This window comes from Propithecus coquereli, unplaced genomic scaffold, assembly GCF_000956105.1.
Source record: "Propithecus coquereli isolate 6110/MARCELLA unplaced genomic scaffold, Pcoq_1.0 Scaffold1, whole genome shotgun sequence".
In the NCBI taxonomy this organism is placed as follows: Eukaryota; Metazoa; Chordata; class Mammalia; order Primates; family Indriidae; genus Propithecus; species Propithecus coquereli.
The window spans coordinates 12,961,997-12,977,484 of NW_012133857.1; positions in this window are offsets into that span (position 1 = coordinate 12,961,997).

The following is a 15,488-nucleotide window of genomic DNA, read 5'->3' on the forward strand; positions in this document are numbered from 1 at the left end:
CGGGGGACTGATTCTGAACTACACGGCAGCTCCACCAGGGCCTTCACACTCAAACTCCACTGTCGTGTCTCTAGGCCAGCCTGGTTCCTGGATATCAAGAAACCCTGAATTGTTCTGCCTTGGCGGAATGGGGTCCCTGAGGCTCCAGAGCCGGGTATCAGGGCCCAGAAGCCTGCCTCCCCAGGGGGCATTTAAAAGAGATGCCAAGGAAATTCCAGCACTGTTTATAGCCTGTGTGATGTGCTAGCCCAAACCCAGGGCATGTGCTCTGCTGGCCACCTGACGGCCGAGAAGTGAGCATCCCAGCTCTAGAGCTGGGAGACCTCAAAGGTTTACAGAGGTTAGGAGACTTGTCCAAAATCCCACAGCCTCATGATCTGCGTGGCCTTGGGAACTGGACAGTGGGTGCAGGGTGATGCCTGACACAGAGTGGTGGGGCAGGGGCACAGGGATGGAGGCATTTATCCAGATTGCCAAGTCAGGGCTCTCCACCCAGGACAGAGTGGTTACATGGGCCTCCTGGTAGGGGAGTGAAGGGCCCGGTTCCCCCTGCATGGAGCTGAGGCTTTCAGACTACCTGTAGATGTGGTGGCAGGGGTGGTTGCTGAGGAGTACAGTATATAAATTGTACTGTCAGCTACTTAGGCGACCAGCTACAGGGGCAGGGGGCAGACCAGAGCTGGGAGCATGGGTGGTCATGGAGGCTGGTCTCCACTGCTGGCTGACCAGGCCAGAGATAGAGGCTTGGGAAGCCCTCCTAGCCCATCTGATGATACTCCTCTCCATAGACCCCCCTAAAACAGCCCTGGCTGCCACAGCCTGCCCTAGTCTCCTGACATACTAACAGACCACCCCCCTCCCAGGTCTCTCTGGGGCTGGGGGACATTTTCCTCACTCCCAATCCTGTCTTCTAGGAAGATTCTGAGCTCCCTACAGGCGGACATCACATCTGGCTATGTCCACACCCCTGCCCACCTACCCCCATCACAGAGCCTGGGAAAAAGAGGGGCACACAGGCTGTTCTGTGTGTGAGGCAGTGAACGCATTGGCCTTAAAGCCTTGGAAATGTACTTGCACCTTGTGTTCAGTCTCTCAGTTAGGTGACTAGACTATTACCCAGTGCTGTCAGGACCTGGGGACTAAGTGTGACTGAGCCCAATGTGGTGTCCATCCTCCCACAGTCCCTTGGGAAAGGAGGACACACCAGATACAAAGTGGTCCAATCTGTGGTGAGGGACACAGGGAATGTGAGATACCCAGGAGGGACTAGGGGGTCTTCTTTGAGGAAAAGTCCCTGAGCTGAACTAGCTGGGCCCAGGGGTCGCCAACCCTCAGCCCAGACTAGGAGGCTGTATCAGGACCAGAGAGGAATCCCCCATGGCCGGAGCTGTGTTGACAGGCTTTCTCTGAGAGCAAGTCTCAGAGGAGGGTGGCAGGTGGGCAGGTCAGAGGAGAGGTGCTGGAGGCACCGCTTGTCCATAATGGACATGGAGCCTAGGGGCATGGAGCCAGGCCAAAGCAGAGGCAGGCCTTGGGTCACTGTCCGTCAGTGACCTGAAGGACAGGCCAGTTCAGATCTCACCGGCAGCAGGCTCCACTGATCCCATCGCAGTCTGCGAACCCAACCAGGAAGTGATCAGGGAACATTCGGGCCAGGAACGCTGGGGGAGCAGACTGTGGAGGTTACTTGTCACCTCAGCCTTATCTGGACTCAGCTGTGTCCCTTCTCAGCAGGCACAGCACAGCTGTTGCTATAGCAGGTACCCCATTCCCAGGGACTGGTTTGTCTTCCCAGGGCCTTCTAGGGTGACCCCAGATGCACCAGCCAAGGACACATCTGCCCCATATCCTGCCTTCCCCTCCCAGGACACAAGGGTCAGCTCCCAGCTCTGGACAAGTGAAGCCCATTTTTCAACAGCCAGGAGCATGAAGCCAGCCTCCTTCCTGGGGAACTGTCTGCCCGGCTCAGGCTACCTGAAATGGGCACCCACATCTGAACAACAGAGCCCTGGAGCCAGTGGGGCAGGGGTCCTGAGTGGGCTGGGTGGGGTGGGGAGGAGACAGCCCCCAGCCCTGCTCTGGAGCTCACAGGAGGTCCTACAGTTGTCTGTTGCCCCGGTCCTGCCCGGGTGATCGCACAATTGCTAAGCCCGCAGCCGCAGGGCTGTTGCTTGCCCATGTTCAGCCGGGCTAAATTCTCTCAGGCCCTCCCCAGATAACCTCTCTCCTCTTTGCTTCCCTTCATTCTCTGCCACCATGCTGGCCCAGCTGGGCTGTCCTTTCCTGTGTCCCAGTGCCCACCACTGCCCCTATGCCAAGGACAGGCTGGCACACAGTGGGTGCTCAGTAAGCATTGTCATCCCTGGTTGTGACTCTAAAGATGGGTGCTCCCGGGTGACACCTGACCGACTTGGACCGGCTGTGCTCCTGCCTGCTCCTCCAGCCCTGGCTCCAGTCCATGTGGCTTTACCAGGCTCTGAAGGCCTTACCTAGACTCAGAGCTGGGTTCAGGGCCCTGTCGGAGGCCCACATGGGGAAGGAAGGGACTGGCACCACCCCTCCCCAACTCCCCTCACATCTGGAATTGGCCTGGTGCAGGGGCAGCCTGTCTGGGCCTCAGCGTTCTCATCTGGGAAGTGGGATGATTATTCCCCATCTGTAGGGAGGGGCCACTGCAGGCGACAGGCTCTGGGCCTCGTTGGGAGTGTCCTGACCTTCAGCACATCTCTCCCCATGGCCACCTTCAGTGCTCTCTGGTCCTGATGAGGACTGTGCAGGGCTCCCCAGGGACGCAAGGGCACGCAGGGGTCCCCGACCAGCCTGACTGTCCCCTTCCTGTTAGACTGTGGGCCAGTGGGGAGTGTGAAGTGTGCCAGCCCCTCCCTCTGGGTACTCCAAAAAGCAGTGAATACACCCCTCAAAGTTCATTTCCCATTTCCCGTCGGTTGGGTCTCCACCTGACAGGCATCCTCTCTCACCTCCGAATTGCCATTTCCTTCCACCCCTTTCCTCTCCCCCCCACCTAATTTGCCCCCACCCCCACAGAGTGGCTCCTCATTCCCACGGCAGCAGGGGGGCCCCATCCCCAGCCCTGTCTCCTCCATCTTCTCCCCTCTGCGTTCAGGAAGCCCCACCCCATCCTGAAAAACCCCACCCTTCTGGGTCCCACCTCCCCAACTAGGGGTTCGGTGTCCTGGGCCCCCCACCCCCAGCAAACTTGGCTCCTTTCAGCTCCCCTCCCTTGCGGGCAGAGGCAGGGCGTTCAAGTCCATTTAATCTTGGCAGAATGCAATTTCCTGCTTCAGGGAGCTGGCGGGTTTAGGAGGCTTAATGAGGGGGGAGGGGGGAGACAGGGAAGAAGAGAGGCTGAGACAGGGCTGGGAGATGGAGACAGAGAGTCCCTGAGAGGGGTGGTCCAGGAAGCCTCAGGGATACGAGTGTCTGGGGGTTGCCCAGGGGTTCCTTGGGATCATACAGGGGTCAGCTCTTCAGCTTCAGGCGCTCACTGGTAGGTCAGGGGCCTCACGTGCAAACCTCCCCATCCGGGCTAGCCGGGTGGAAATGGGAGGAGGGGAAGGGGCCTCAAAGTGGCCCACTGTCAACAAGATGGGGGAGGGTTGAGGGCGTGAGCCCATATGGACAAGGGGGTGGGGGGTGCAGATCCAAGTGTGCAGATGGGGGAGGGGTCCTGGGGAAAGTGTGCAGTTGGGGGCACCTTGAATGGATTGGATACTTTGGGTAGATCCCAGGGAGGGGGAGAGCATGTAGCTGGCAAGTCCCAGACCCCCGGTGGTGGAGTGGACAGCTAGGCTGGAATTTCAGCCCAAAATGGGATGCTTATCTGTATACTGCCACCAAGGAGGCAGAGAAGATAAGGGACAAAGGGGCCTCAGAGCTGCCAGAAGCCCCACACCTGGTTGGGGGGCGGGGTAGCCAAGAGCCCTGCCTGACACCTGGAACACAGACAACCCCTGGGGGAGACTGAGGCCGGGCATCGTCCTCCTGTGGGCCCTGCCTTGCAACACCACTTGGCCCCCTGACCCCAGCCCTACCCATTTCTCCCCTGACCTGGCCCAGCAGATCCACCTCCCAGAGAAGCCCTTGGAGGAGCCACAGCCCACTTGGGACAGGGAGTTCCCAGGCAGGGCTGTTGGAGAGGGGTGGTCAGGGACTGGCCCAGGACCACTGTCCAGCCCAGAGGAAGCAGGTAAGGGGGCAGGGCGGAGGGTCCTTACAGGGAAAAGCACACAGCCTGCTGTCCTCCAGGAGCCGTGCCCTGCGTGGGGAAGCTCCGCTAGGCCTGGACCCAAGGGAAGGGACAGAGCAAGCAGGCTTTCAGGGCTCTGGAAGGCAGGGCCACACTGCTAGAGGCAGCTCAAATCCAGCTTATAGTCTGAGCCCACTCCTTCTGCTGGGAATGCTCATTTATGGGGTCTGAGAGAAGGATGGACAGAGACTATCTTTCTCCCAGCCTCAGCCTTGTGGCACTTTGGGCAAGGCCTTCTGCCTCTGGGCCTCAGTTTCCTCATTTATGAACAAGGGTGCAGGGGCAGGGTCTCTGAGTTATAGCCCATACTCCCTTGGAAGCAGGTGTGCTCTGCCCCAGCCCAAGGGTCATCCATGGGTGTGCTTGGATGGCTGCCAGGTGTCTAGAGGAGGACACTAGGAAGCTGGGGAGGGTGGAAAGTATGAGAGGGACCCAGCCTATGGCCTGTGCTCTCCTAGAAGCCTCCAGGCCTCCTAGCTTGCCACCTTCATGAAAACAGCATGTCCTACAGAGAGAGTGTCCCATCCCTCTGAGGAGGACAGCTCTCAGTCAACCACCAGACTGCTCACAGAGGGAGCAAAGGCCCTGTAGGCTGCAGGTCTCCAGGAAGCCCCAGCCCCTTATGTAGGGTTGACCTCGTTCCTTGAACTTCTGCTTCCCCTTCCGACTAGGCCCCTGGCTTCCCCAGGACCGGCTGCTGTCTGCTCACTCTGCCTCCAGCCAGGGCCTCTCCAGGGCCTATTCCAGGTCTACCTTCACCCTGCCTCTTCGCTGCTCCATCCAGGCCCCTCCTGCTCTTAGAAGGGCCAGTCCACATGGACCTCATGTGGACTGGCCCACATGACCACATGGCCACTCCCCACTCCCTTGCCATCCCTAGCGGTTCTGATGCCGTCTGAGTCCTGCTCCAGGACACACCATGACAGGACATGCCTCCCTCCAGGCCCTTGCCCAGGCTGTTCACTCATCCTTCTGGATGAGAGATCTCCGATTGGTCCTTTGGGCCCAGCAGCAGTGTCACCTCCTCTAGGCAGCTTCCCTTAGTCACTCTCCTAGCCCTCTGGGCACACTCTGCACCCTGTCACCAGGACACTTCCCTGCTGACCTGGAAGCTGACCCAGGGCCTCATCATCTTGCCAACTCCCAAGCTCTTGGTGCATAATTGTTTGGAGGAACTGTGGGCTGGGTGTTGGGGTCAGGGAGAGAGTGGAGGGAGAGGGGTGGGGGCCCAGGAGTCCCAGACAGGCTGCTTTGCAGGTGCTACATTCCCATGACAACCTGCATGAGGGTCTCTCCCAGCAGGACAGAGAGGTTGTCTTTGCTCATGGAGGCTCCAGTGCCGTGCGGCCTGGAGGCCTGACCAGCAGAGGCAGTGGCAGGTCGGGTCCGTGCTGGGCAGGTGAGTGCTGCCCCAGCCTGAGTGGACCCTCCTCATCCATTGGATGAGGAGACAAACCCCACTCTCTTCTGGGCCCCCAGCAGAGCAACTCCAGGCAGGCCCTGGTGCCCCTGGTGATGGCGTCTGGATCTCCTTGTCATCCACTGGGGAGGAATGATGAGTCACAGCAAGGTGGCATGGGAGATAGCACCCTACGTGCCAGATGCTGCTCCCTGCAACCTGTTTTTAGTGGCTTGTTTGATCTTCCCAGCACCCTGTGAGGAAGAGACGTGCTCTCATTTTACAGATGAGGAAACTGGGGGCAAATGAGTACACACGGGCGGTGAGAGCCTCACGTAGCTGGGCTTGGAGTTGCGGGGTCCTCGGTGGGGCCAGCAGGAGCCTTCCCACACTCACGAGGTTTGGGTAGCTGGAGGGTGGCACGGTGAGGTCAAAGGGCTCTAGCGCTCTGTAGACAGCGAGGCCGGCGCCGCAGGGCTTCCACCACCACCCAGGCTGCACGCTGCTGGGGCTCAGGCTTCGCTAAACACCAGGCCCTTTCCTGCTGGAGTCCAGCTGCCAGCCCTCCCAGGACCTCTCCAAGATGCAGGGTCTGGTGGGGCCTGGGCCCTGTAGGGACTCGAATCCCCCCAAGGGGGCCATCAAGGGCTCCCCTTCCTGGAGTGACTCCCCTCTGCGCCAGCCCTGTAAGCGTGGCCTACAACTCCTGAGAGACAGCTTTGTTGAAATTTCAGACCACACTGGGGTAGAGAAGTCAGCCTCTGTGGCCTTTTGCCAACACAGGGCCGGGCACACATGATATCTGCAGAATGAATGAATGACATTTGACGAAAACACAGGGAATTGGAACCAGGCCGGAAGGCCCCCCTAGGGAGACAAGGAAAGGCATTCCTGGTGGTAGAAGCCGAGGCAAAGTCTTGGGAGCAGCATGGTGGTAGATGTGACAAAGGCTGTGGCCTCCAGAACCCCTGGAGTGCCATGAGGGCTCCCAGACAAACTTCAGTGTCTGGGAGAGACCCTCCCAGTGCCCTCTAGAGACCCGTCTGACTGCCTCTCTCTGGGTCACACGGCAGGCAAACTGGGCTTTCCTGGTTCTGACTCAGACTTCCCAGGGGACACTTTCAGGGTCCTCGTTTCCCCATGTGCCAAGTGGCATCTTTGTCTGGGTTCTGGCCGGGTGGAGGGTGAGAGACCCTGGCATGGGCAGGTGGGGGGACCCTGTGGGGAGAGCACGAGTAGGGTGGGTTCTCTAGAGTCCTGGATCCACAGGCAGGTAGTCCCATCTTCCTTGGGTTGGGGCGTCCCTTGATCAACAGAAGGAACAGGAAATGGCCCCTGCCTGGAGAGAGCTAGGAGCCCCGAGGCCCCCTCACAACAAGCCCTATCATGAGAGAACTCTGTGAGCAGCTCGGGGGATACTTGGGGAAACGCAACACACAATTTCTTCCAAACTCTGGCTGGTGGTAGGGGGGCTCTCATGTCTTATGCCCCCACCCCAGCCCAGCCCTTACATGCTCCTCTGAGGCCCCTTCCCCACCCACCTCAAAGCCCCAGGGTGGTGAGGGTCCAACCCGGACTACCTTGTGCTCCCAAGGCCACTGAGCCTGCGACCTGGGCAAGCCAATGGCCCAGGACCGGGTCCCCTCTGAGCAACTAAAACTCTAGAGAGAAACACCAGTGTGATCTGGAGCATAGGCCCCAGCCAGCCCTGCCTGGCCCCTCTCTGGAGAACTCACCTCGCCTAGGCCCAACCGGTCCCCTGGCTGGGAAACGTGGGTTTCCTGAGGCTATGTGTCAACACAGGGCCTTGGGTTGCTGCCTAAGATCCCTCTTGTCTGGGGTCCAGATGTCCTCCACGAGGAGGCACTGATGTACTCAGCTGGCAGGGAAGCCACAGCAAGGGAAGGGTGACGTTTGAGACAGCCCACTCCCAGGGAGGGACATTGAGGCTGAGAGGGGTGATCCATGGGACACGTCCCTCAGGGGAATCAGACAAAGCCTAGGCCTGGGAGCGGCAGACCAACCCTCCCCCAGAGTTGGTGTGCTGAGAATGGGGGAAGCTAACAGAGAGGGGTTGGAGTTCCCTCTTGCTTCCAGCCACCCAGCTTTTGCTGTGGGAAGGAGGGAGGACCAACACAGATAGAGGGATAAGAGATGCGGGAGGGGTGAGAAAGGGAGGGACAGGGCCTGTATGGGGAGAATCAGATGTCCAGACTCCATGCTCTGCCCTGCCTAGCTCCAGCACCCCCAGACTAACTGTGGGTGCTGTGTCAAACATCACCCTTCCCTTGCTATAGCTGCCCTGCCAGCTGAGTACCCCCAACCATCAGTGCCTCCTAGCCCAGGACATCTGGAACCCAGATCAAGAGGGGTCTTAGGGCCGGGCATAGTGGCTCACGCCTGTAATCCTAGCACTCTGGGAGGCCAAGGCCAGTGGATCGTTTGAGCTCAGGAGTTCGAGACCTGAGCAAGAGCGAGACCCCGTCTCTACTAAAAATAGAAAGAAATTAGCTGGACAACTAAAAATACGTAGAAAAAATTAGCCGGGCATGGTGGCGCATGCCTGTAGTCCCAGCTACTCGGGAGGCTGAGGCAGAAGGATTGCTTGAGCCCAGGAGTTTGAGGTTGCTGTGAGCTAGGCTGACGCCATGGCACTCACTCTAGCCCGGGCAACAAAGCGAGACTCTGTCTCAAAAAAAAAAGAGGGGTCTTAGGCAGCAACCCAAGGCCCTGTGTTGACACATAGCCTCAGGAAACCCATGTTCCCAGCCAGGGGACCGGTTGGGCCTAGGCGAGGTGAGTTCTCCAGAGAGGGGCCAGGCAGGGCTGGCTGGGGCCTATGCTCCAGATCACACTGGTGTTTCTCCCTAGAGTTTTAGTTGCTCAGAGGGGACCCGGTCCTGGGCCATTGGCTTGCCCAGGTCTCAGGCTCAGTGGCCTTGGGAACACAAGGTAGTCCGGGTTGGACCCTCACCACCCTGGGGCTTTGAGGTGGGTGCTTCCTCTCCCCCAGGCATGAGCAGAGTGTGCAGACGGAAGGGGTGTGGGATGGTACCGCAGGACTGTGGCAAGGGATGGAGGGGAAAGAGGCTGGGCAACTCTGGCTACAGGGCAGCAATGGGAGCGCTTTAAGGGATTGCAAGGCACAAGGATGCAGGAATGTGGCAGGCCTCAGTTTCCCCTCAGGGACTGTGAGGGGCCCAGCTAACAGAGGTGGTAGGGAGGGCAACTGCCTCCCTTTGGGGTAGCAGTGCCCCTCTGTGGCCCTCTACCAGTATCCTGGGCAGTGACCAGGGCTGGGCCAACCAGGGGTGATGCTTGAGGCCAGAGACTCTTCCCTGTGAGCTGTGCCCATGGCTGAGGTGGGGTGGCACACAGTAGGTGCTCAGGCAGGTTGTGGATTCGTGAATGCATTCCTCTGGGGGACAGGAACTAGGTTTCCCCAAGTTAGTCTGGGGGTGCTGGAGCCAGGCAGGGTAAAGTATGGCGTCTGGGCTTCTGATCTCTCCCTATACAGGCCCTGCCCCTCCCTTCCTCCCCACTCCCGCCTCTTATCCCTCCATCTAGGTTGGTCCCTGCTCCTTCCGGCAGCAAACATGAGCTTTGCAGAAACTTGTCCTCGGATTAAAGCTTAAACCACTGTCTCAGGAGAAGGTGCAGGGGGGGCAGCCAGGCAGACTGTGTGTCCGGGGTGTATAGGGGCCAGGGCCAGGCCTCTCTCCCTACACCAGAATTCCAAGTCAGGCCCAAGGGATGGGCTCCAAGGAAAGGATGAAGGAACGCTGGCCAAGTTCGAGGATATCCAGCAGCACCCCTAGTCCTCTGTCCTGGATGCCCACAGCCCCTCTCTGACACTCCAGTAGGCAGGAGGATCTTTTAAAATCTTGAATCAGACTATGTCATGCCCTATCACCCTGAAGTCAGTCCTTGTCTTTCCCTTCTCAGAGATTGTACCTCGATATTCAGAGGGCTCATTGACAAGGTTACCTAAGGCTTTATTCCTCAAGGCCTCAGCATTCCCCTCTATTAAATGGGTATAAAATGATGTTCTGGCCAAGGTAAGCCTGAGGCCTGACCCTTGCTAGGACTCCACAGATAGCACAGACAGAGTCTCCAATCCCTGGGTGAAGGGTTAGAGGCCAGGAATGGCCAAGGACCTCACTCTGCCCAGGTATGTTTGAAAATCTAACCCAACAAGACAGGAAGGCACCAAAACCCTGGGATAGGGAACACAGGCTAGGCTTCACTTCCCGCCAGCCACAGCACAGGGAGCAAAGATGGTCACTTTTCTAGATGGAGTGCTTGGCAAGCACCAGGTTGGCCAGGGCAGGCCCAGCTCCTCACCTGCCTGGCACCAGCCCTGCTACACTGACCCTCGCCCAGGACACTAAGGCCATAAGCTGTAGAGAGGAGATTCTCTGGAAGGAGCACGCCTTATTGGCCAATCCCAATGCTGTGTGCCACAGAGGTCTTGCTGGCGATGACTTTCCATTTCCTGGCTCAGGATGCTGGAGATCAAAATGGGATGCTCTGGCCTCAGATCTCTGGTCTGAGGGCAGGGACAGTGACCTCATATTGCAACTCTTTCTCAGGGATGACCTGGAGCCAGGCTTAAGGAGGAAGGCCAGGATGGCAGGGTGCCCAGAGTCTGCCCACCAGCCCCTCCCCCATTCTGAGGGGCTGTCTTCATCTGGGCCCCACTCCCCTGCTGGGAGTGAGGGACTAGGGGAGGCCACACCACCACTGTCACGGAAGGGACATTCCCCAGTCATTTGGAACTAAGTAAGTCCAGATCCCAGCTTGCAGGCCTGGCTTCAGGACCCTGCTCAGGCCCCCCTCTCCCAGGACTGTGGCCACACAGACACATGGAGGGAGTGTGCACAGCAGATGCAGGCCTGGGAGGCAGCCAGAAACCTCAGAAGATCAGAGCCTGTCACAGTCAACTTTGTCAGGGACCTACCCCGTCTCTCCAAGCCCTTAGGTACACCTCTGCCTAAGGGACTATGCCTGCCCCTGGAGAGTTCACAGTCAGAGCTTTGCTACCTTTTTTTTTTTTTAATTTATTTCATTTTTATTCTTTTTTTGAGACAGGGTCTCACTCTGTGGCCCAGGCTGGAGTGCAGTGGTGTCAGCCTAGCTTACTGCAGCCTCAAACTCCTGGGCTCCAGCGATCCTCCTGCCTCAGTCTCCTGAGTAGCTGGGACTACAGGAGCAATTCACTGCTTTTAAATTAAAGCAAGGTCTACTTGAGTCCCTGCTGCTGCAGCTTGAGACACTCTCCCGTCGGTCCAGCTCTTAAGCAGAGGGGGAAACAGCAAATGAACAGCCGCCAAGCCCCATCCTCAGCTCCAGGTAAGTGTGAGGGGGAGGCAACTCATAGCCCTGATCAGTCTGGAGGAGCCTTGGGCCGAGGCTCCATCTCCCCTGAAGCCCATTCAGTCAGTCATTCATTCACACCTATGATAGGAACTCTCTCCATTCTGGGTGCCCAGAAGCTACAACAGATAAAACAGGCGACAGTCTCTGCCCTCGTGGAGCTGACAGTTTAGCGTGAAAATAAGTCAACTCTGTAGTCTGTTGGAAGAAGAGAAAGACAAGGGAAGGGAGATCAAGAATGCTGGGAGTGGTGTTGAGGCACAGCTGAGCAGGCAGAATCAGCACAGAGACCTGAAGGAGAGGAGGGGGAGGCATGTAGGCCGCTGTGGGAAGAGCATCCAGGCCAAGGGAACAGTCGTTGTGGGGCGCTGAGGCTGGAGTGTGCCTGGCAGGGGAGGAAGAGTGAGGCGGCTGTAACCAAGAGAGGGGGACACATGTCAGAGAGGTGGTGGGGCCGGGGGAGGGACGGGGACTCTGAGGACTTGGAGTGGACTCTAGTAAAGTAGGAGCCATGGAGACCTTTGAGCAAGAGAGAGACATGACCTGGTTTCCATCTTAACACGGTCCCCCTGAGTCCTGGCTGACTAGATGATGGGAGGCAGGTGCGGAAGCCGGGAGCTCTGTGAGGAGGGTCCCGGACTTGTCGCGGAGAGAGGTTGGCCATGGAGGTGGTGGCTGCATAGGCAGTGGCTTCAGAGCTGCGGCCAGGGAGGTGAGAAGTGGTTACCTGATATTTTGTATATTTTGAAGGTGAAGCTTAAAGTTCTTGCCAATGGTTTGGATGCGGATGTGAGAGAAAGACAGGGTCCGGGTTGACTCAGGCTTTTTGCCTGAGCAGCTGGAAGGAAAGAGCTGCCCAGCTGAGCGGGACAAGGCCAAGGAGTTGCTGGTGTGGGCTCCCAGTCTGGGCTCCTGACACAGGCAGGGTCTCCCCAGCCAGGCTCCCTCCTCTCCATCCCCTACTACCGTGGCTGGGGCTGCCCAGCTATTACTGGCACAAGTCCCAGGTCCCCAGAGACAAGGCTCCTGCCACGGGGCAGAGGAACCTCAGAGTTCCTGTCCTGATTCTTTTTTTTTTTTTTTTGAGACAGAGTCTTGCTCTGTTGCCTGGGCTAGAGTGCCGTGGCGTCAGCCTAGCTCACAGCAACCTCCAACTCCCGGGCTCAAGGGATCCTCCTGCCTCAGCCTCCTGAGCAGCTGGGACTACAGGCATGTGCCATCATGCCTGGCTAATTTTATATATATATATATATATTTTTTTTTTTTTTAGTTGTCCAGATCATTTCTTTCTATTTTTTAGTAGAGACGGGGTCTCACTCTTGTTCAGGCTGGTCTCGAACTTCCGACCTGAGCGATACTCCCGCTTCGGCCTCCTAGAGTGCTAGGATTACAGGCGTGAGCCACCGCGCCCGGCCTCTGCCCTGACTCTTACCAGGGAGGCCTGTCCAGAGCCAGGTATGGACTGAGCCCTAGGCCCGGGACCTGGGCTCCCAGTGGGGGCTGGGCAAGGCAGGGGCTGAGGGATAGCTGTCTGGCCCCTGTCTAAACAGGATGTGCTCCGGCTGGCTAACGGTCATGGGTCACTTCGAAGCCAGCCAAGCCTAGGCTCACTCGACCCCACCTCCTTTACTGTTCCACACACACACACACACACACACACACGCATGCATACACGCACACACATGTGCGCGCGCATGTACACACATGGAATGAGGAGTGTGGGTAATGGCAAGGATCTCAGTGCTTTGTATCCCTCTCTCTATTATTCACTCTGAACTCACATGAGTAGCAGCTGCTGATGGGTCCATGGGGGGCCCAGCCGGGAGAACACAGAGGCGTCTGGGTCCCCTGGGCAGGATCTCTTACTGTCTGGATGGGGGTGCTGGACCTGCAGGGGCCCAAGAAAGCTCTGGAGCCAGCCATTAGGAGATGAGGCCTGAAGGATCTAGAAGGAAATGGGAAAAGACATTCGAGGTGCAGGGGAACAGCATGTGCAAAGGCCCATAGATGGTAGCGTATAGAGCTCTCAAAGAGGCTTGGGATGCCTGAGGGGCCCAAGTAGGGAAGAGGAGGTTGAGGCAGCCTTAAGAGGGAGACTGAGCCCTTTGTGCAGAAAGAGGCAAGGGCCCAGGTCTAGAGGAAACACAGGGTTTAGAGTAGCTCTGACGTCTGGGAAGAACATTCCTCATAGAGGGAACAACGGCAGAAAAGGCTTGGAGGCAGTTCTGGGGAGCAGCCAGGGAGGTGGGTCATTCCAGCTTTTGATCGGCTCAGAGCCAGCCCCTGGGGCAGGCTGTGCAGGAGAAGGCTGAAGGGAACCTCATCCTGGCCCTGGGCCATGGGTGACACCTCTCAGCCTGCCCCTTCCTGGTGCTGCCCAACTGGCTGCCCCTGGCCCCTCCCCGGCCCCTTCTAGCACTCCCCCTCACTGGGATCCAGTTCCGGGTGGCGGGTGGGGGCTGGGCCAGAGAGCAGGCTGCGCGCCTCGGGCAGGGGAGATGAGAAAACCAGAAAGTGGGGAAACCTGAGCCAGCAATGCTGGGCAGGCCAGGGCCTGCTCAGCCTGCGAGGCCGGCCGGGAAACAGGTTCCCCCCATGACTGGGCAGGGGAGGGAGTGCCAGCGTAGTCGCCACCTTCATCTGGGGCATGGCAGATCTCTGAGGCCCAGGCCTTCCAAGTCCAGCGTTCACATGCAGAGGCCAAAAGGGCAGGCTCTCTCGGGTTACACAGTGCTTCATCAGGCTGCTTCTCCCCACCAGAGGTGAGCCAGCCTAGACAGAGGATACACCAGCAGCAGGAGGCCAGGAGGCTGCAGTTCAGTCCCCACAGCCTGGAGGAGCCAGAAGGAAGAGAAACCGGCACACACACTGCCAGAAACAAAACTTGGGCCAGGTTGAAAGGCTGGGGTGTCTGGGGGAGGAAATCTTCAAGGCTTTCCTGCCTGCTGCCAGCACTGTCATCTAGGGTGGGGGCTGAGCCAATTCCTCCCTGTTGTAAGCCCCACTGCTGGCCCAGTAACCCCTCAGAAGTTCCAGGAGGCCCAGCCTGGAGCCCCAGACTACACAGGATAGGGCCTGTCTCCTGGGCACTCAGAGCCCATCTGGGAAGGGGAAGGGGGCTACCCCAGGAGGTGGTCCCAGAGGCGGGGCCACTGGGGGAGCCGGACCTGGCCTGATCATCTCTGTCTGCACCTCCCCATTCACCTGTGTGGCCAGACTGGTGCCAGGTGGACCGTGGGGAGCTGCTGAGTGTCCTACAGAGCAGGGAGGGAGGCCTGGCCGTCTCCCTTAGGCAACCGTGGGGCATCCTGGGTGGCTCTGAAGTGGAGCTAGAACAGCTAAGTGACCTTTGGGAAGGAGGACAGAAGGACTATGGGTAGCAGGAAGAGCATAGCGTGGGGGCAGCTAGTCCAGAGGAGCCAGGAGTAGAGGAGGGGCTTGGCTCGTGGCCTCTTGGCTTCTTGGCTCCTCTTCTCTCTCAGATCTGGTGCTGCAGGGATTTGCTCTCTTATTCATTCAATAAAGATGTATTGAACTCCTTAAGTGCGGCGTGGGGCTCCGGCACTCATCGCCAGCCCTGAGTGTCTGTCTAGGTTGCAGGCCCTTCTTTCCTGGACCTTTCCCACAGCTGCTGAAAATGCTGCCATTTCAGCCGGCGCCACACCTGGTGGTTATAGCCTCTCCCCACTCCCCCACCCTGGGCCTGCTTCCCAGCATGACCATGAGGTATCTGGGAGTGAATAACCATAAACCTGTTGGTATGCAGAACCTCCTAACCTGCTGTCCAGGGCTGATTTCAAGGGGTCTTTTGGACCCTTGGAATTGAAGACAAAATTGTGGGAAACTATACAATATTCCTCCAAATAATACAATACATGCCTCGGAAACGTTACAGGCTTGGTTCCAGACCACAGCGATAAAGCGAACATTGCAGTAAAGCAAGTCACATGAATTTTTTTGGTTTCCCAGTGTATATAAAAGTTATGTGTAGGGCTGGGCACAGTGGCTCACGCCTGTAATCTTAGCACTCTGGGAGGCTGAGGCGGGAGGATTCCTTGAGGTCAGGAGTTTGAGACCAGCCTGAGCAAGAGCAAGACCCTGTCTCTACCAAAAATAGAAAAAATTAGCTCAGCATGGTGGCACGTGCCTGTATTCCCAGCTACTGAGGAGGCTGAGGCAGGAGGATTGCTCAAGCCCAGGAGTTTGAGGTTGCAGTGAGCTATCGTGATGCCACTGCACTCTAGCTGGGGTGACAGAGCAAAACTCTGTCTCAAAAAAAAAAGAGGGGTCTTAGGCAGCAACCCAAGGCCCTGTGTTGACACATAGCCTCAGGAAACCCATGTTCCCAGCCAGGGGACCGGTTGGGCCTAGGCGAGGTGAGTTCTCCAGAGAGGGGCCAGGCAGGGCTGGCTGGGGCCTATGCTCCAGATCACACTGGTGTTTCTC